Source organism: Cyprinodon variegatus, unplaced genomic scaffold, assembly GCF_000732505.1.
Source record: "Cyprinodon variegatus isolate N-32 unplaced genomic scaffold, C_variegatus-1.0 Scaffold1013, whole genome shotgun sequence".
Lineage (NCBI taxonomy): Eukaryota > Metazoa > Chordata > Actinopteri > Cyprinodontiformes > Cyprinodontidae > Cyprinodon > Cyprinodon variegatus.
The window spans coordinates 99,669-122,486 of NW_015151466.1; the positions used below are offsets into that span (position 1 = coordinate 99,669).

Consider the following 22,818-nt stretch of genomic DNA (forward strand, 5'->3'; position numbering starts at 1 on the left):
GAAGCGATTACACTCCAGAGCAGAAGGTGGCGGTACTGCGACCAAAGCCAACCGCCAGTAGTAAACAAGAAGAAGAAGCGAAGCAGCTTAGCCCGGTGTAGCAGGGGAAAAAAATCAGTTGTTGTGGAGAATTGTCGGACTGGCGAGTGGGAAAGAACAAGAGTTGGAAGACGTGCCAGCAGCACTTTATCGGTCTGCTGTATGGGAGCGCTTTGCATTTAGAGGGACCTACGATGACGGCGGAAAGAAAGTTGTGGAACGGTGTGCAAGCATTGTGCAACACGTTTTGTTTATGCTAACAGCAACATGTCATGCTAACCCCGAAATCCCACATACTCCGTCAGCAACCCCCCCTGCGCTCCAGACCGGCTGCTCAAAGCAAAGCTACAGCCTCCACTGTGGCTTCGTCCGCTCCCCTCTGAGTCCCTTGGAGATGGTAGAGAGCAGGCGCCAGATGATTAAATTCAAAGCAGCAAAACATACGGAAATGATCCAGGGTTTTTGCGGATCATTTAAAATAATTACAATCCATTATTTTTTGGGGGATTTTTTCATTAATTTCATAAATTATTATGGGATTTCGGTGTAACAATCAACATGTATCGAATTGAACCGAAAACCGTGACCAGAAACCGTGAATTTTGTGAATAATATCAAATGTTTTATATAAAAAAAAAATCATTTTCCTGCAAGAATAAATGTTAAATGAATAAACCATATACAGCAGTCCTGTATTTACAATCCATTTCAATTGTCTATTTTCATGTTATATTTTTTGAGAAACCAATTGAAAGTTATTGAAGTGTGATGTATTTTTATTAGACTTAATTAATTTGCCTTTTTTGCTTTCCTGGAACATCTTTTAATGTATTCTGCCTGATTTTTTATTTTTTCCCCCACGTGTTATAAAGCCTAGAGCCTGGAAGCATAGAAAGAGAGACCCTGTGAAGATTCAAAGGCTTGACTCCGAAGATTTGAACTGGAATTTCTTCATCCTTAAAGGTCTGTAAGAGTTAAATATTCTCTTTTTAGCTGAGAGGTAAATCTGAATGGTGAAGTGTGTAACATCCTCAAGACTGAAGCAAGTCAAAGCGCTTCCAGTCCCTTTGTTGTTTTATCTTAGATCCAGCATCTTTAAAATTAAAATTTTTTTCTGTGAATTATATCTGCTGTGAACATTTCATATAACTTCAGTAAATTGTTTCTGTTTCAGTTTTTCCTGTTTATTTTAAAGTATATTCTAACAAATGTCTGATAACTGGGGTGATTGTAAATCTTTAAGACACACCCTGTTGCTTTCTGTTATTCCAGGAAATGTACTTTTAAAATCTTGAGGAAAAGATTTTATTTTAATATGAAGCATCACATTTTGGAAAGTTTCCATTTTGTGAAGTGTTATTTTCTCCCGTCTGAATAGTTATTCAAAAACATCTACAATGATGTTTGTATTTAGGGCTGTGAGCGATGCAGCTAAAAAATGTATACCTGTAAGCTTTTCATATCAGCCTATATCAATGACTAAGGATTTAATTTATTTGAAATAACCGGGGGGGATTAAATTCCACCCCTGACTGTATTCCAACATAATCTTATAAATTCAGCTCTACCACAAGCATTGCTTGGGAGTGAGGTTGAGAGACCAATTCCCAAAATGCCATGTGGATTTGTATATCGAGGTTCAGTGAAATTAGAGCATTTGATCAGACTTATTTTGTAATGATGCTGACAGGGTGTCAATGAAATTAGATCCTGTGGTTGTTTAATTCCTCAGGCCTGGTGCATTGCATGTTGGAATTTAAATCTGCTGATGATGTCTCTGTGTCTGGAAAAGCTTTCTTTATTTTGGAGGTGACTGTGATGAGTTGCACTATTAGCCAGGCTGCTGTTTGCAGTGGCACAGCAGGCCTGACCTGACTCCTATGTGTTGACAACCTATTGTGCACAGGGGCCATCTGAGTCACCTCCTTTGTGAGAAAAGTAAAGACTATCCTCTTATGGTCTTCAGTTTATGGGTTTGCATTTAATTGTGCTGTTTGTTTGTTTTTGTTTTTTTTCTTTTCCTCCACAGATGATTGAAGAGGTAACAGAGGATGACTTTTAGCAAGAATGTGTCTTGCCAACAAAGTTTCTTTAGAACAAGTTAAAGAACTTCAAAACTGGTGAGCATATTAAATCTTAAAAAAAAAAAAAAACAGGTAAAATTATCTGGGTAAATTTGTATTGAAATGTTAGCGGAAGCCCCAGGCCCAACTTTCAGGTCTATTTAGACTTTTTCAATGATCAAAATCCAGATTAGGCCTTACAAATGATTGTTAGTCTTTTTTTTTTTTTTTTTTAAGGCCTCAAATTTCTTATGCCCATGTAACAGGACCTCGGGATGCAAAATAAATTCCAGTCCAACTTGATGGTCCGTTAACAGAAATGGAAGGGGTATTGCTGTCGTCATGTAACGGCAGTTTAATGGTTTGACAGCAGCCTTGAACACTATTACCTTTTATATAAAGAAGGCCCACAGAATGGAGGGAGCTAGGTGTAGTGGTGCTGGAGTCGCTTTCAGAAAGCGCTGTGATTGGTCAGAGATGGAGGACGACTGTCTATTAGATCTGCTGCTCTGCCAGCAGCCCAGCACCAGTGATGATACTGCGCACCCAGAGAGTCGGTGGTTTGGTAATTCCAGAAACGACCTGTGTCGTCTTTAGATCAGAACTTGCATACAATCAGCTGTTCTCTGAACTGGACACATTCTGACTAATCACCACTCGTACAGCGTAAAAACATCAAGTTATTTAAAAGTGACTTTAGACTAGTTGGACTAAGGGGAATTTATTTCTTGGTAATCTAAATGATTAATTTTCCTGCTTTCTAATGCCTTTGGCTGCTATGCAAATGTTCCAGTGAGGCTCTGCTAAAAGAATGAGCAGTGGCGCCCTCTGGCAGGACAGGGGTAACATTACAACACTTGAAAGGCATTCCCCCTCAGCAGATGTTATCAATTGATCAGGATTAAAAAAATTTTATATAGAACCATTTTGCTTTGTAATTGCATGGAGGCCTTGCAGGCCTTGGAGCCTTAAGATTTAAAAAATATAAATGGAAACATCCAAAAAGCAGATCAGCAGTTGGAAGAAAGGTTCAATGTTTTAAGGCCTTTGATGGTTTTACCATTAACTATGGAAAAGGATTATATTTTTGATGAGCTGTTTAATGCAAATAAAAACCCCTTATTTTTTTAGCTGGATTTTTTATTTTATTTTTTTTTATATCTTGATTTAGCAGTTTAAATCCTGTCTCTCTAAGGTATAAATATTTCAGGGATAAGCTAGATGTGTGATGTCATCTCTCCTTGGATTTAACAAGTAGCTGTAATGCAACACTTGTTGGAGAAGCAAGTATTTCCAAGGGGCTTTATGCGGGATCTGCTTGCACTTTAGCACTGTTGAAAAGTTGTCTTTCAGTGTTTACTGCACAAAAGTGTGATGATCAAGTAAAGTTATATTTTAAGACAAAAAACAATTAATCCAAAAAAGGTAAAGTTTCAATTATCTTCAATGTCGTAGCATTTACAAGATGTGTTTCTTTTAATTTAACTCCAATTCTCAGAGAAACATTTAATATATTTTTCAGGCTTCATCCATAATTCCTATTTTCTCTTTCCAGTTAAGTCGCCCTGCAGGCTTCCATCCATAGATATCCTGTCCTTTTTGTGCGGGTCATATTACAATGGAGGGGACCAAACCACCGCATTGAGCAGGTGAGATGGTGCTCACCTTCAAAATGATGGAGAGGAAAAAAAACAACTGTTTGCTTTCTGTCACTCGATTCATCTCTCCTCTTCTCTTTTGTCCTTGGCAGACCGTTGAAGTGAAATGAGTCGTACGTTCTGGACAGTGTGAACAACTTGAAAACGTCAGGAAGACTTAAAACTTGGGCAATCGTCTGTGCTGCTTTTTTTTTTATTGCTGGCTGTTCCTTGACTCTTGGTGTTCTTGTTGCGGTTTGTCAGAGGCGATTACAGGTTCAGGGGTTTTCTTGCATCAGCAGCAAGCACACATTCAGCGTTTAGCTTTTTTAACCAGGAAGGTTTTGTGATGCAGAAAGTCTTTGTTTTGGACAGTGTATTGAACTTTTGATAAATATATTTCTCGAGAAATGCTGCAAGGGTGAATGTATTTCCCTTAATGGAAAATAAAATAAGTTGGACATTTTACTGAAGGACAGACGTCAGTGCACAGTATTTAAAATTCAGTTAGACAGTCAGTGTGGCCTGTTAAACAATTTATAGGATCACCATTTCAAAGCATTTTTATGGGCAGTTGTACAGAAAAAAGAAGATATCTAGAAGTACGTATCAAAAAGTTTTCTAAGTGTGGTACTCCTTTTTATTTCCATGTCTAGGCCGTTCCACAACATAACTCCTGCTTGGCTGAGCCCCAGACTTTTAAGTGCGGTGCGAACACCACAGCATCTCAACACAAATTCTCTCAAATTATAATTCTCTAAAAAAAATTTATGTTGCCAGGAAGTAGATCAAGGCTTTCTTTGTACACTAAAGCAAGAGTTTTAAATTTGTGTGAGTCTTGAATTCTCATGATGTCAGATTTTAGGAAAAGTGCATTAGTGTGATCTTTGAATCCTACATTATGGATGATTTGTAAAGCTTTTTTTCTGAAGTTTGATAATTGAATCTAGATTAAAAATAATAATTGAACACTATTGATCTCACATTGGAGAAATATATCCCTGCATTTAACTCATTCCCTTGGGGAGTAGTGGGCTGCCATTGTGCAGAGCCCGGGGAGCAGTGTGGGGTTAAGGGTCTTGCTCAGGAACCCAGAGTGCAGGCTGTGGGGATGGAACCAGGTCATGCAACCTTCTAAGAGCACAAGCGCACTGCTCTAACCACTAGGTGCTCTAACCACTAGGCCAACTCTCCCCAGATTACTTTTGTACGTATTACCCCAAACCTCTATGCAATACTATATATATATATATATATATATATATATATATATATATATATGACAGAACTAATGCATTGTAGAGGATATGTCATGCCCTATAATCTCTCTAGACAGTATTGCTATAATTCTTGCCACTTCTGATTAGACATTTTTTTTATTTGGGCTTTTCAGCTTACATCATGACTTAAAATCATGCCCAGAAATGGATGTTCATTAACTCTAAAATGAACGTCTTAATATTTACTTTATTGTCTGGCCATTTGCCAAAGAATACAATTTTAGTTTTAGGAATATTCATTGATAATTTATCATCAAACAGTTGTTTTAACTCGTTTAATTCTTTAAAGAAATCAGTCGTTAGGAACTGTAGACCTTTCTCTGATTTTGCAGAGATATGACAAAGGTCGTTTTATATATAACAGTTTAAGGCCCAAAATTAATCCCTGAGGCACACCACGAGTTATGTACTTTCTAATAGATCTCTTCTAACTGTACATTCCCTATTAGACAAGTAGGCATTGACCCAGTGGAGTGGAACTCTTCGAATGGACTTTACAACATTTGACATTAACAATCTGTACAAAGCATGGCAAAATAACAATAAACTCATTTAGGGCTAGAAAATTATTTTCAGTATAACTTCAATTTTGCCAAAACAATTCGAATCACAGAGAGATCCATGAATGTTAGTAAAAGTAAGCAATCTCCCACGTGATGCAACAGTTGAGGCCTTTAGCTTACAGACTAGATAAGCTTTCAGAGTCTTGAAAAGAATAAAACTAGAGTGAAACGTCTACACATTTTTGGTTGGTGCGTAGGAAAAGCAAAGTAAAATTGAAATATTGATTGGAGAGGAAAAAAATCATACAATTGCATGTCTTGAATATGGTTAGAAATAAAGGAACTGCTTCTTAATGCCGAAGGTGAAGAAAAGAGGCAGCTGACTAATCGTTACTATGGTTACCACCAGCCAAGATGACTTGTACTACAAATAAAACCCAGTAGCCAAATAACTAATTTACAATCTTATGCGAGTAGTCCAGGACACACTGCAATATGGATTTAATCATCTTTTGGTACAAGGTGTGAACACAGTTTACTGACTAAATTGCTATCCGGAAATGTGATAAACTAATCTTGCCAATCTAAATATATAATTTATGGGAGGAAACAATCATAATGCTAAAGGGTTTGGTTTGAAAATGAAATTATGTCTATTAATAATTACTTTGTTAAATCTTTCAGTTTGTGTTTATACACACTCTTTGAAACTGTTATGTTTAATATGGAGGAGAAATCAATGGTTCAATTTTGTTGTGAGTCCATCAACCTGGCTTTAATTCGTCTAGTTACCTGTAAATCTCCTAGCTAAGAACCTCAAACAATGCAAACCATGAGCTCTTCCTGTTGCATATGAATTTCACTGAGATACTGTTTTTTTTTTGTTTTGTTTTTTTACTGACATTGTTTTTTTTTTTCCATTTCCTGATGTTAATACGCAGCTGAAAAGTTCCGGGGTTCATTTATTTCCAATATTCATGTTATTACAGAACTTAAATGGGATGGACTTTTCCAAATTGTATTAAACTGCTTTGAAATCTTTTACCTTTTGCTGTGTTCTGCTTCCAACCACTAGGGGGCAGGTGTACTTCATTGTTTTTCTGCTATTCTCTATACAAATGTCAACAGTTTACATGTGAGTCAATAACATGAACACATGCCCGTCAACAAATTAACATTTTTATTATAAAAGTAGGTTTTATGTTGCAGATGAAAATATTTACCCCCACCTTATATACACACATATGTCCACAGGACAGGTTATAACATTTGTCCAACTATATTAAAAGTTACCTTGGGCTTCTTGAAAAGAAATGTGCATCAAAATTGAAAAGAAATTGAAACTGTTCGGTAGTCAGGCTAATTTAAAAACACCCCATATGTCATAAGACCTTGTAATAAGTGCGTTTTTGATGTATATGTAAGTCAGGTTTTTACTGCACTTCTCTGTTTTCCTCCCACGTTCAGCTCCGAGCTGTAGATGATTCACACCTGTGCTGGCTGGAGAGTTGAGTACATTAAGCTTTAATTTTAAGCTTCTTTTTTTTTACTGCTTTTGTTGCAACTGTTAAATTGGCTATTTTCTCCCTAGAGTATAAACTCTCCTGGAATAGAAGGAACTCAAACTACTTTAATCCAGGATATAGCTCTACCAGTGAAGGGTACATTAAGAACATTCAGTATGAATCAAAGGAAATGTCAGGAATGAAAGGAACTCGACGTTGAGGTACAAGGCAGATTAATTATTCATCTTGTTAATGGTGAGCTGACACCGAATTCCTTTAAAAAGCAGGGCCACACAGGCCGTATTCTTTTTCTAAAGCCCCCAGTTGTCATTTTTCACCTGAACTCTTCAACATCGCCTGCCTGTATTCGCTGTGTTACTTAACAGAAGCATGCCCTCCTCCTAGACTTCTTTTTCCCTCTAATAGAAAATGACTGCACTGGACTCAAGGCTGACATGCAGGCTGGTGAGAAGTTGCACAGTGTCATTTGGAGGAGGATAAATCTGTTTTGTCAGCCTGCGTGGACTGTTCAGATGCTTTCAACACTGAGCTTTTGACTGATATTGGAAGAATGATGTTACAATATGTGTGATCTCACTGCCTGTCTCAAGTTAGAACTTCTCTTACCTTTTATATAAGTGCTTGCTGGTCAAGAAATGTGTTATTTGGTTTTATTTTATTTATACAGCATGGATTACACAGTGAACATCAGGACTACATTTGAAAAAAATAATTGTACCACTGGTCATTTCAAAGTAAACATGAGCTATGGAAGAAGGACGGCACTCTGAACCCTTAAGATTTTAGCACCATGACTTCAACACATTAATTTCGATGAATTAATAGGAAACATTTTAAGGAGGTAAATAAATTAATGTAATTAATTGCATTTTCTTATACCTATGCACACAAACAGAAGGGAGCGTACATTAGTAAATAGAATGTAATTTATACATTCTTTCTACTAATAAAATTTATCTTTCGGTTTTATCAAACTTAACCCTTTAAAGCCCAATCCAAGAATAAAACAAAACAGAAAAATCCTTTTTTTTTTTTTTGAAGTCCTTATTTGGCCTTTTAACAAAATATGTAAAAAGAAAAAACAGAATTTTTTTTTTATATTAATAATTTATTACTATGCGATAAGTCAAGGTTATTTTTTGTGTAGTCTTCTGCCCTCTTATCAGGTATATCTGATTGTGTACAATAGGATTTTGATCAAAGTTTTTACCATTAAATTATGCAAAAGGTGTCAGACGCAAAACATTTCAGAAACCGTATGTATCAAATATGACACATTTGGCATTACAGGGTTAAGAATAGGCTATATGCGACCCTATACACAGTGGTTGGTCTATCTGAAATCTGCACGCCTCAGCTCAGCCCTCAGTTTCCACCCCTCCCATCACTGTTTAACAATTAGCAAACTCTCTAGCCGACCAATTCCGAGTCACACCATGTCTGCTATAAAAATCATGGTGGAGGGAAAGAGGCTGAGTGTCTGATATACAGCAAAATCCGCAAGAAGTGCAAAAGAACAGTTAGCATGAGCTAAGAAGTGATAAGAGGCAGAGCAGACTGAAGTACCAAAAATGTTTGTGTTTATGTACTGTATATGTTTTCTTGTATGTTTTATGCACTTAGGTCCGAGTAAAGTGTATATGTTATGTGCTTATGTCTGTTAGGTGCATATGTTAAATAATTAACCGCAAATGTCTACATACAACACTACGAAGACAGTGAAATGTTTGAAACATTTGCAAGCTTATTAATATAAAAAAACTAATACATTTCATCGACATACACACATTGATTACTGCCTTACGTAAATGTGCACATGACATCTAAACCTTACTCTGATGTTGGCACATAACACACACAAAGACACATAAACATATATTTGGCACAAATGTAACCCTATTATAAACAGCAGCCAGCCAGATAGAAGGATGTCTGCATAAAACCTAACAAACTGGTAAGAAGTAGCTGAGGGTGGTAGAAATAGCAGAATTTAAATTCAAGTATGTTGTATTTTTTGTCTGCATGAAATGTTATTACCATAACAGCAGCATTGGTAAAGGATATGGATTGAGTTATAGCATAATTTAGAAGCTATGAAAAGATGTGTCTAATGCTATGTTTGCACCACAGATGATTTGAACAGTGGAAACAGGCAGTTTACATGCAACGTCTATGAATCATTCATAGACGTTGCAGCAGGAGCAGAGCATATTGAATATGGGACGGTTCTAGAGGGGCGGCCAGGCTGACCATAGTCACCCTTAGCCAATCATTGGCCACCCCTACCAGGTTATTTGTTGTTCTCCCTGGGATGTAATGTGATATCCCTGGAACAGGCAGTTCCATGCTGAGCCCGACGGTGGCAGCAGTGGTACCGTCATGTGGAATTTCCTGCTCTGACTTTTATAGCTGCTATATTAACCAAACACTGAATGTAAAAAGTTTGCAAAACATCCTTTACAATAATATACTACAAATAAAGATTGATTGATACAGAATATTTGCTCCTTTATGAATTTGTTTTAAGGTTTTATAGGGGAGAGTTTGTCTCTGCAGTCACCTAGGAGTCTTCTCTAAAGATACAGAATATTGCTCAACCCAGTTAATGTATATATTATGTAAAACCATACATATATGTATAGCTTTATCAGCAGAGAAACCTAATGAATACCTGGTCTGTCTTCAGTGATTTGAGCAATAGAAGACAGACAGATAATATTGTAATAAGTAAAAGAAAATCACCCAAAAATGATATAACACGGTTCTCTTAGTCTTTCATTGGGGAAAAGTAGGGAAAACGCATATTTAAATGAACATTCACCTTGCAAAAAAATATGTCTTCTTCTTCTAATAAAATCAGGCAGTACATACGTGCGATTCCTGAAGGCTTCGAATAGAACCTCCAGAATAACGTTCTGGTCCTGCCAGTGCAGGAGACCCCATTGTGCAAGTCTGCAACAAAGCGTTGTGATGGTGCAAGTCTGGGTCCTAACAATGCAGGTCTGGGTCCTGACAGTTCAGGTCTGCAGCCAAATTCCTCTCAGATCTCCTGTAGATCTATATGACTTCCTTGATATTTTTTGTGTTTAAGTGATCCCTGGAATCCAACTGCATTATCCTGCATTAGACTTCTCTGTCATGAATCTAACCATTCAGGGCCAGCATGTCCGAAACGACATGAGCCTGCAGATGAGTCAAAGCCATATGAATAACATCCTCTGTAGTATGATCCTTCCTATAAGGAAACTGCAGGTTGCTAACATGGAAAGAGAAACAAAGGGAAATGGTTTGACTTTATTTTGTAAGATCAAATTCTAGATGAAAGAAACAATGAATATTTACATCCCTGTAGCCATTTTAGATATAACTAAATGTTTTATCTGACCTGGCTTAAAGAGATTCTCATTCAACTTTTAAGATCAAAGTCATAAGATAGACATTTAACCATGTGAGAGGCTGTGTTCTTTTTCCTCCCTTCTCTCTGTCATCTCATGGATTTTTCAGTTTGTCCTCAAAGAGAACCGTGACAGAACTATGATTGACAGTAGGGCAGAGACTGATCGTAGAGGGTTGGCTGACTACTCTTTACTGCATGAAACTGTTCTTGTTTTGCTTTTAGCAAAGCTCCCATGAGAATTGAAGGGCACTCAACTGGAGGCAGATGTTTTAAATTTCAGTGTGGGGGATAACTCCAACATTTGATGTTCAAGTGAGGCCGAAATGGGGACAACTTTTAAAAGAAAAAAAAGATGTTTGTTTGGCCTCAGGAAGTTGTCTTGTGAGCGTGCAGGTCCAGCGGGAACTTTCCAACTCCTCTGAACACACTTCCACTGGTTGCCATGCTGATATGAGCTGCTGATCATCAAAGGAAGGCTTCAGATCCAAACCTGAAATAGCCTTTCTCCATATCAGGTCATTTGGATTTGTTCTGCTCCTAAAAAATGACCCAACAGAGAGTTAACCTCAGGCTCCAGTGAGCTCTGCTCATGAATACTTACGCGTGTCACGCATTGCATTACTGTGGGCAGATAGCAGGAGACAGCTTGATGGCAGTGATTCATGGTACAGTCACAGGTCCTGTTAATGAAGAGCTAAGCAGCAACTTTACAAGTCCCAAAGGGGTTACACAGAAATGTTGTTAATGCATTACTCATCCTTTAATAGCTGTTTTGTTTAAAAAGTGTGGAATCCTCTTAGACCAATTTCTCTGTGTGACAAAAACATTTTGTGATTGCTCGAAAACTAGTTGGACAATGTGTACCTATGTTTTTTAGGAAGGGACAGATAAAAGTCACACCTCAGATATGGTGCTTATTAAGTGTTCTAGATACCTAAACTAAACACCACTAAAGCGAATTGTAGAACATTTGTTTCATAAATAGTCAAGGAAAAAAAATCTTGTTCATTAACAAACAACTTAAGATGTGATTTCTCTTTCCCAAACAGGAAACGCAAAAAGGCAGAGCCATTTAGTGTCAACACTGAGTTAAATCAGAGGTGCATAGAAGTTAGTTACATTTATTCAGTTATACTTACTTGAGTATATTTACTAGGAGTCTGTTTACTTTTTTATTGTTATCATTTTTATTTATTTTTTTATTAATTAAAAGAGTCAGTTACTGTGCCATACTTCTTTTATTTGAGTAATATTTTTTGAACTATTGCTATTCCTACTTGAGGAATATCTCTGACTACTCTGCCCTCTATTAGTAATTTGAATGATTCCAAAATCAGGTAAACATACAGTTAATAGTAGATATTATCAGTGGAAGTTTGTTGCCATGTCCTAATTTATATATATAGTTCTCACTGTAAGGATTGGTTTTCTAAGTTTTATGTAGAAAAAAAAATAGTTGGTAAAAGTATTTCTTCTGCGTGTATTTGTTCTTTTATATGACATTTATATGTATTCTTTATGCATTTGAGTCTATAAAACAACAGAACTTGCACATAAAGTCCGTCAGTCTGCATAATTTCTAAACATAAAATCAGATGTTAGTATCCATCCCTTACTAAGTACTCAAGTAGCCTTTTTACCAAATATTTTTTTTACTTTTATTTGAGAAAAAAAATGTTGAAACAGTGCTACGTTTATTTGAATACAGTTTTTAGTTACTCTACCCACCTCTGAGTTTAATACAGTGACATACATTCATGTAGTTCCAAAAGTATTAAGATCAATTAATAAAAACATGACTGACTTTAATGGAACTGCACTTAATTTCTCAACAGTCTCTACTTTTTTAGTTTGCCAAGTGGCATTAACTATGTTGAATTTGACTTTCATTAAAAATCGTTCAAGGCTGAAAAGGCAGCATAACTGAATGGGTTCTTATCCCCTTCTTTTTAAACTTGGGGAACAAACAGAATGATAGCTTTGGAGTGCAGTCCATACCTGAAGTGGGACCAAGTCATAGAAGCAGTCAGGTGAAATGTGGTCCTGTACTTTTTTTTAAGCAAAAAGAATCATGTGTCTGCTGCAAATAAAAAGAGAATAAAGACGATCAGCTGCATACAGATTGTAAAAACAATATCAAATATGATTTACAAAATGTTGAGCACATCAGATATATTCATAAAATTGTCTGTCTTAAGACAAAACTTTGCAACCTCTTAGGTTTTCTTCAAAGATTGCCATCAGCTTAACATTGACCAATTTTCCTGCCTTTAGTGAAAAATCTTCAGAGGAGAATGGTGCCACAACTGTTAGGTTAAGACTGTATGTCAAAAAAATGCTTTACCTTCTATATGGCTCATGGTAAACAGCAAGCAGGACCTGTCATGGTGATCTTTCAAAGTCTAGATTCCTTCCTCCTGAGTAAACTTCAGTCTTTTTGCTGCTTCTCTGTTTAGGTCTCTTCTCATTTGTTCTTTATGTATAGATAAGTGGTTCTGTATTTGGTAGGTAATCTTTGCACTTTCAGATGACTGATTAAAATGAGCCCTGTGATGATTTGCTACAAAACTTGGGATATTGTTACAGAACACAACCTTGCTTAATCTCAACTTTATTCTTGACTTGATAGTTTTTATTCACTAATGTCCTCTGAAGCCTTTGCAGAACTGATTGATGTAAACTGATATTAAACAACAAAATATTCAGGTGGTATGAATATTTTTTTTCCACGCAGGTACATTATGTTTTTTCTTTGACAATTTATTCAGTGTCCAAAATATCTAAACTGTGAAATTGGTTTGTCACTTTTGTTGTCAGGTAGTTCTAAAACACAAACAGAACAATTGTTAAAAGGAACTGTCACCACACTAAATGCTCCTAGAATATTTTGACACCAAAGAAAATGGATTTTTACAAATATAAAGCAATGAATGACAAACAAGCCAGATTAACTGCCTACGCAAAAATCTCATTAAAAAGGCATTTATAACCCCTATTGACTAACTTTGTTTAAATGCACTGGATACATGTAGATTTGTATAATTTCTTTTGCTGTTAAGCAAAATGAGAAATTATAACAATTTTTTGCAGCTTTTGTTCAGTAAAGTTATTTCCCTAACTGGTTGTGAACCATTTTTGACAACACCTGCAGACGAGCAAAGAGAAACATTGATAATATATCCTCTATATACATCACTGCAAAGGAAATTGTTGTGGAAATTGTTTGCACTGAGATGTATTTGAGTGTGTTTATGCATGAATAGCTCATCTAAGGCCATGACACTGCTAACCAGTTAGGTTGAGTAGGGACTTTGGCTACACTTCCTTCAACCCTCTAAATTTTTTACAATTTTTTATTTATTTATTTATGGGTTCTTCCTGGTACACTTTGATACCTTGTCCTTCAAGATCTCCTCCAAAGGAGCAGAATTCTTTATTCCTTTAGTTATAACAAGCCATCCAGCTCTTTAAGCAGTAAACCAGCCCCACAGCTTCACTCTAACACCATGTTTAACTGTAGATAATAATATATATATTTCTTTCAAAAAATTTGTTTTTTTGCAACAGGTGAGGCATACATCTTTTAAAAAGTTTAACTTATTTTTGTAAATATTATTTTTATTGGCTTTGGAAATATGCTCTGCAAAATGAGGGGTTGTTTTCTATCAGCAAACACACTTGTTTGGAAATCCTTATATGGATGATTTATACACAGTTTCTGCGCTTGTCCTTAAGTCTTATATACCGACTGTGCGTGCATGTTCTTTGTTCCTTTTTGCCATCCTGCATGAGTTATCAGCATGCTTTTTTTGGGTACAGTGAACCCCTTTGGTAAAGTTCAGCAATGTTCTCTAGTCAGATATTTCCACTGGTTTCCTGCAGCCTCAAGGTTTTAGAAAACGCTTCCCGGGCCTTTTTCACACTGATCTTCTCAAACATTTTATCATAACTGTTTGCAATTATCTTATCATTTTAATTATTCATTTTTTTCTCTCTTTAATTATCTGTGTTTATGAATTATTGAATAATCTTTATGCCACTGCAATCTACTTGTCATATTGTTTCTTTGTAAGTTTTTCAGCACTTTGAATTGTATAAATGTGTTATATAAGTAAATGTGTCTTTCTTGCATATAGATCAATGACATTATTTTAAAAGGTTTATTTTTTAGAAATGTTGTGTTTAAAAAATCTATTCTTTTTAAAGATATTCATTAATCCTAGAGTTGGGGAAAACAACTGATAAAACTTTAAATAATTCCACTGAACTCCAAGGATTTAGCTTCTCAAACTAAGTAAAGTTGGTAGTAGGGCTAACCTCTCTTTAAGGGTTATATTTAAATAAGGTTAGTTTGCCATATTTGTGTTTTTTTTTCCTATTTGGTCCTTATTTTATATAGATAAAGAAATACCAATCAATATATTTGAATATTGACTGATATGAACGGCTCAAATAATACATTTTTTAACTGTATCGTCTAGCCTTAATCAGACCTCAGAATAAAAAAGTGAGTGAAATCAAACTAAAAAATTTCGTTATTTACATTTGTTATTTTACAAGATAGTGATTAATTTTTCAGTTTGGTTTAGGTGCTTGTTTTCCTTTTCTTAAAAATTAAATTATTGGAAAAAATAGTTTTTGTTTTGAGCTTGGATTGTAGAGAATTGTTTGATAATTTAACAAAACTATATAGGGTAGTAATTTATTTCTGGATTACTGTAAATTATCCTGCCAAAAAAAAAGTTGCCCAAGCAGCATGTCATGTAATCTGCTTTTATTGTTGTCATCAATATCAATAATATTGATTATAATAAGTTTAAAGTATGTTAGTTCTCAGCAGTTATTCATAACATGCAAGATGGATGTATCTCAAGACACAAAGAAGACAAAATAAAAAGCTGTGCAATAAATTATCATTTGCATGATAAGCAGGTGGCCTAAAGTTGTTTGTACTTGTATTTATATTTCCATTAAATGTTGATATTTGGGATAAAGGTTTTAAAAATGCATAAAGACAAAAACTTTTCTTCCAAAGTTATATTTAATACAACTTATTAATTCAAATAATGAAAATACAGGTGCAAGAAGTTGTACTTTAACGTCCTAGACGTTTAATTGTCCTCTTTATCTGGTAGTCCTTGGACAGATATATTGGTGTTCATCAAAATATTTGTTATCATGATATTATGTCAAAGGGATTTAAAAGTCGAGCTCATTTATAACAAAAGAGCAAGTGGTGCCTTTGGCTGGAGTGCTTGTTTAATAAAAGCAGAATGTAGCAAATTTATGTGCAGCTTTATTTCAGTGTAGGTGTTAAAAAAGCCACAAGGGAGAAATGCTCCCAAATAGCACATTTGTTTACATCACCTCAGGAAAACGCATCTAAAATAGAATTGAGTTCAATAGACATCGTTCTGCCATGATTTTGGTTCAAAGATATGGCATTTATTTTCATAAAGCTTATGTCTTTGGGCAAATTGCAACACTAAGGTGCCTTTTTATACCACTGAGAACGCTTTCGGAAACATTGCGTCATCTCTGCACTCTCAAATCATGTCATGCTGGTAGAATTTTTATGGTGAGATCTTTCTAATGCTGTTCCCACTTCAGATTTTCATATTTATGTGCAGCTGGTGAATGCATTAAATTTCATCTGCAGCGTTTGTGCTGGAGAGGGCATGCAGTGGATGAAGCAGTGGGAAGGTGTGGGGGCTGCATCATTGCTGTCAGTCTTCTTCATTGCATATTTGACTCCTAAATGACACATTCATCTTTTATCAGCATCAACAAATTACAAACAAATGAGACATGAAACTTTAACACAAGCAATTTTCCAATCAGTCTAGCTTTTCCATCAGGTCGGCTTGAAGTTTTAGTGCCTGGATTGAAACCAAGAGCTGAACACTATGTGTAGACCAATATAAATTGTGCGTCCACAACCTCCACTCCAGCTGCAACCCCACCCAACTCCTTACTCCTCCCCTTTTTACCTGTCACCTCATATGGGCATATTTGCAAAGGATGAGTACAAAAAAAAAAAAACTGCATCACCTTTCTTAAAAACATGTCTGTTCATGTCTATTGAAGAGGTAAGTTATCCATAACTTTATAATGCTGTTAGTAAAAGACCTTCCTTTTTGAGCAACTATAGTCTGTAGCTGAACATTGATCTGCTGGACGTACTTTCTGTCATTTTTCTCCAATGTTGCCCTACTCTGGTGGTGGCATTTATGGTGAGGGAGGCCAGATTTTTTATCAAACGCCTCTTCTACAAGGGTGTCCTTTTATGCATGCTCAAATAGAATAAATTCCAAATCATATTTTCTAGTTTCAACTGTATTGGAAAAAAAACATTTTATACACATTTTGATATTATTAAAATATAGACCCCTTTTCATTTGGTAATGTATTTCTGTCTGTTCTGCATAGCTGCAGGGCCGGGGTCGGCAACCCAAAGTGTTCAAAGAGCATTATTGGACAAAAAAATATGTATATATCTGTGTGGAGCTGCAAAATTTTAAAAGACTTATATAAGCCTCATATGGAAACACGGGCTCTAAGTGTATTAAGAAAGGACTATGTGGGCTTAAATATGTAATAAGCATTCATGATTGAACGTTTATCCTGGAGCAAATGTCACAAAGTGCATGAGGTGAGGTAGGAGCAGTAAACACTCACATTGCACATCATTTCACTGCCCTTCTCCGTGCGGTTTAGGTTTTGTTGCATTGATGAAATCATAGAAACACGATAAAGAAATCTTTCTATGATGGACGTGTTTCTGTTGGCAGGAGTTGATTGAGTCATGAGGAACCAAGCAGGAAATGACATCCATCATAGCAGTGCTGTCTAAACCCGAAATCTCATATCCTCCGTCACCAGCGTTCCTTGGTGTTAGATTTATTTTGAGGATTTGGGAAAAAAAAATGGAAGAAAATTCACATACCTGCATCAGAGCGCTACTCTATCTGTGGATGGTTTTCAGTGCTTGCAAAAAAAAAACAAGCAGCAGTAGCGGAGTTTGGAGATGCAATCCACTTCTTAAATCTATATTTGCTCCACTGTAATTTATCCAGAAGTTCTGCAATCTCACTTTTTTCTCACTCCCAACTTGGTGGTCGGCTGCATATTTAGCATGCCTTCCCTGGAAATGCCTTTTCAAATTACTCTGTTTATTTTTTTTATATTCTCTTTAAACAGCAAAAATGCAGGTAATCCTTCTGCATTGATAATGAAAGCATTTATGCATTGATAATGAAGGCATTTCGCTCCATTCTTCTTTGAATCCCCCGTTCTCATCGGGCATCTTCCTTTTTTTTCCTTTTGGGATCCATGGTCCGAGACACACCCTCCACTTTGTTTGCTTGGCAATGCGCCGTGCTGAAACGTATGTTGCAGGTTATTACCACTGATCTCTATGGCTATAATGCACATTTTCGTTGAAAGAAGTTTTTACAGTTATTGTCAGCCGTCAGTGCCAGATTATTCGAGCCGTAGGTGAGAGTTCTTTAGTATACTCAGTGTGTTGTTGATTAGCTGATCCTGACAAGTTACTGCTCCTAGAGTTCTGAGTTTCCCTGCCCCTGTTCTGATCTGTTTGTCTGACTTGTCTTCAGACTTCAATTGGATTCTGCCTGCTAACGACCTTGGATCTGTCTCCTGACCCTGGCTTGGATTTCAGATTTCTAAATTTCTGATCTTCTGGCCTGGACATCGACGCTGACTTTGGATTTTCCCTTTGGATACTCCTGCTCTGTGGGCTTCCGCTTGTCAGTCTGCTCTGCTTCCACTCCTGGAAATCTCTGGACAGATTTCGCATGCTGTGAAGAATTATCTGGCTAGATTCCACTACTTCCTCTGGCCTCAGACTGAACCTAAAAACCAGGTTAGTGACTCACATGCCCGCTATCGTTCCCCATCAGAGTTTTGTGATCACCAACCTGTTTCTACCTGTACAGAGATTCCAGTCATCTTGTCCAAGCTGATGAGCCACAGATCCCTGAGCAGTTAATAAACACTTTAATCACTTCAGTTCTGTCTGTCCTACAATCTGATTCCTGACAATTAACCAAAATACATTTTAGAACAGGGTTATATTTTCTATAAATTAACATAATGGTAAGGTAAATGAAAGATAAATCCCTTGTTGACTGATAATTGTTTAAAATAATCTTAGTCTAAATGTTCCTAATGAATTTGCAGCAGTAAGTTCGGCATTTAATTAATTAATTAATCATTTTCTGCTGCTTCCTCTGGAAGAATATACCTAGACGCTGCAGCAAGATCTCTGGGAAACATTTTTGCTTAAGTCTGAAAAGGCAAAAGAAAGACTGTCACCTTAGATTTGAATTCTGATTAGATGTGAACTTTATTTCGATCTGGGCTGACATTAACCTTCCCCAATGACCTCTTGCCACACAGAGGTGTGTTCATGATGGATAACCTCTAATTCACTTCAAACACACAGCTCTTGCAGCTCACCGCCATTAAGAGCATATCCTTATGACTGGATTAGGAGTAATGGAAACTCAGGAAAAAATTCTCCTTCAGAATTGATCAATCTTTGTTTGGGTGCCTCTGAGATTGGCTTGAAATGTTGAGAACTTGTGATGTGTGCAAGTGGTTAGTTGGAAATATTCAGTTTAGTTGGAAAGTGTCAGATTCCTTTGTCTGAGTGTCTGGCTTGCAGGGATGGTAAGAGTCATTAGTTATTATCCCCTCACAGTGTTTCTCCTTTGAATTATTCAGTGAGAGACGGTTAGTACCGGTGCATTACACCATCATAATCCATGTCAAGCATGACCCAGTTTATTTTTTTTCCCTCTCATATCCCCTACCTAATGTTTTTCTACCTCTCTCTCTTTTAATTTTTCCACTAAATTTAATGTGTGTGTGTGTGTGTGTGTGTGTGTGTGTGTGTGGGAGGAAGAGGGTGCATGTCATTATAATCATTGCTAAGTATCCAGGATCATTTATATGTGATTATCTTGAATTATTACTAAATAAACTCAGACTTTGGTACCGGTGTATCTATATCAAAACAAACTTTATTGTCTTAAGAGAAGAAATAACAGGAGGAAAAACATCAAAATAGATCAGGTCATCGTTTCAGGAGCAACAGCCACAAGTCTACAAGACCATTAGAGCTATAGCTGAGTTTAAAGAGGAGTTTTCATCATTTAACTTAAACCAGATTAAATTGACTTGCTAGAACTTAATATAAAAGATATATCCAAGCTTTCTGTCACCTATAAGCATATTTAACTCAAATTTTACAAATAGTGTTCAACTTTTAGAGCATTCAATATGTTCTCCTGTTGCCTTTTTTAACACAGGGAGAGTGAATACTTTTACTTTCACAACTCTTTGAGAAGTGCCTGAAATTTGCTGCAACTATAGGATGTGACTTCATTGTAAACCTTGGATCAGTACCCAAAGGAACTTGTCCAGGTTTTGACAGTTTGTATTCAGTTCTCACAGTTTTCTGCTAGTTTAACGCTATACTTCAGTTAGTGCTTTTTTGCCAATCAGAGGGAGAATGTTAGTGAAGCAGGTGCAGTTGTTATCACACAGCAATTAGTGTGCAGCACATCCGTGTATACAGCCTTCCTAGGCTTAATTTCAACCTAAAAATATAGAAACCTAATCTATATTGGATGTTAAACTATCAATTAAAAACAAATGTGTTAAATGGCAAAGCAGCAGCTTAAAATACCTCTTGCTTTAAAAATTATGGAATTGTTAGCTCTTCTTTCATATATTTTCCAGTGGGGAATCCATGTAGGTTATTAACTACAAAACAGTTGTGCTTAAAGGTTTACATACCCCCATTAAAGAAAAACATAGATTCACATTAGTAATTCAAGTAACACATTATGGAAAAAAGTTAAAATACACAAAATTATAATTTAATAAAAGAAAATATGGATTTGAAGTTTTGTTTCTGTGAGATTATCTCCCCAAGAAATTATACTTGGCAGGGTCTTAGAAAATATAAGGCCAGTGTTTTAGTCAATAAATGGGTCCAGACTTATCTTCTGCTGGTACTGTATATACATTCATGGTCATTTCTCTGTTCGGTAATGGTAAAAGCAAAGACATTTTTCCTCTGAATTTCTCTGTATTGGAACATTGTAGATTCATATCTATAATTTATACTATTTGCTCCCCAGACAGGTAGACAATTGAGTTCTGGAGAAAGATATTTTTTATTAGACATTTCCCTTTTTTACCTGCTCTGCCTCTGCCTCTCTTCTTTCGGTGTTCTTTTTTTAAGTTCAGTCTGAATCTATTTGTCACATCTGGGATTAAAGAGGGAAACTAGACTTGTAAAGAAGCGAACAGGAACCTGGAGGAAATTAGATTGTGGTTCAGTATCTCATATTTTGTCACATTTGCAACGATAAAGATACTTCCCAATGCTCCTACCAAAAATGAACAATTCTTCAGCACTTTTGCATCTTTTTCAATAAATGGTTCTGTTTTATCTGAAAGATTTGTTCATTTGAACAAAAGCGTAGTTCAGCATTTTTGCTCTATTATTTAGATCTAAAAATATGCATACACAGCGAGCTGTCAGTAGGGAAGAAGAAACTGTGGATTACAGCTCAAAAACTGAGACCGTAAAATTGAAGAGATTTTTACTTTCACCTGTTCTTCAGTAGCCAGTGATAGCATTAATCTGAGTGCAAAGTGCCATGGCTTAATTCCAGGTTAATTTAACTTTGACACAAATTTTTAGATTTTCTTTTTTGACTTACCAAAAAAAAAAATCTGATAAAATTTAGTCATAATTGTCGATACCCCTTGTTTAATGAAAGGAAAAACCCACAATAGTCACATAAATAACAAAAAAACTGAAAAAAGTAATAAATAAAAATTCTTTGACAATAGAAAAATTTAAGTTAGACATTGCTTTTCAACCATGCCATGGGAAAAAAATTAGAAAAAATAACTCATTAAACAGGCCTGGATAAAAATGATGGTACCTCTAGAAAGACATTTTAAAACAAGGCGTGTCCACTAATTAGCCTCACAGTTGTCTAAAATCTTGTAATCAGTTAGTGGACCTATATATTGGGCCACAGGTAGTTGCTGTTTGGTGACATGGCGTGCACCACACCCAACATTGACCATATAAAGCGAAGGATAGAGTTGACTTAGAATATTAGATAGAAAAACATGGTAAAGATAAAGGCTTTAAGACCATCCCCAAGCAGCTTGATGTTACTGTGACCAAAGTTGAACATAATATTTGGAAATTTTAGACCAATGGGACTGTATCCCTGGATGTGATTGAAAGAAAATTGATAACATTTGATAAATGGTAACAAAAGAGCCCTGAATACTTCTAACGAGATTCAAATGCGACCTTAAAACTCAAGGAACATCATTGTCAGATGAAACCATCTGTCATTTGTTGAACCAAAGTGGAGCTGATGAGAGAAAACCAATGAGGACAAAGGATTTGTCCAAATCATAAAAAAGCCAGATTGGAATTTGCCAAACTTCATGTCAAAAAGGCACAAAAATTCTGGGAGAATGTCCTATGGATGGATGAGATAAAATGTAACTTTTTCAAAGGAACTTCAGCTCTATGTTGACATAAGAAAATAATGAAGCATATAAAGAAAAGAACACTGTCACTATTGGGAAACATGGAGGAAGCTCTGTTATGTTCTGGGGCTGCTTTGCTTCATCTAGCACAGGTTGTCTTGAAATATCTGCAGGGTACAATGAAATTTCAAAACTCTTAGGGGATTTTAGAGAGAAATGTGCTGCCCAGTGTCGGAAAGATTGTTCTTGTTCATGGGTTATGCAACAGGATAATGACCCATAAGACACAGCTAAAAACAGCCACGAATGGCTGAGAGGAAAATATTGGATATATTCTGAAGTGGCCTTCTATGAGCCCTGACCTAAATGCCATTCAGCATCTTTGAAAGGAACTGAAACATGTCGTCTGGAAAAGGCTCCCTTCAAAATTGAGATAACTACAGCAGTTAGCTAATGAAGAATTTACCAAAAATACCTGCTGAGAAAAGCAGTCTCATTTACAGTTGCAGGAATTATCTGATTGCCTCATTAGGTTGTGCAACAAAGTATAAAGTTAAGGGTACCATCATTTTATTCCTGTCCTGTTTGAGGTTTTATTTTTTTTAATCATTCTATTGGTGCATGTTTGAAAAGCAATGTCTGAATTTGATTTCTTCTTTTTTATTTATTATTTTGTCAGATTTAAGTTATTTGTGTGATCATTGTGGGTTTTCTTTCATTAAACCAGTTTTGTTTACCGTATTTTCACGACCATAAGGCACACCGTACTAAAAGGCGCACTCTCAGTTATGTGTCCCATTTCTGTATTTAACACACA

General features: G+C 36.1%; 1 long non-coding RNA gene across 2 annotated transcripts in view; it reads left to right on the forward strand.

Annotated features, from left to right (window-relative positions):
* Positions 1-4,352, forward strand: part of LOC107100802 — a 6,078-nt gene extending 1,726 nt beyond the window's left edge. For both annotated transcript variants that reach the window (XR_001482042.1, XR_001482043.1), the window contains exons 3-6: positions 912-1,002; positions 2,069-2,159; positions 3,663-3,751; positions 3,853-4,352. This is a non-coding gene — a long non-coding RNA (uncharacterized LOC107100802). The remainder of the gene's footprint in view (positions 1-911; positions 1,003-2,068; positions 2,160-3,662; positions 3,752-3,852) is intronic.
* The last annotated feature ends 18,466 nt before the right edge of the window (positions 4,353-22,818 follow it).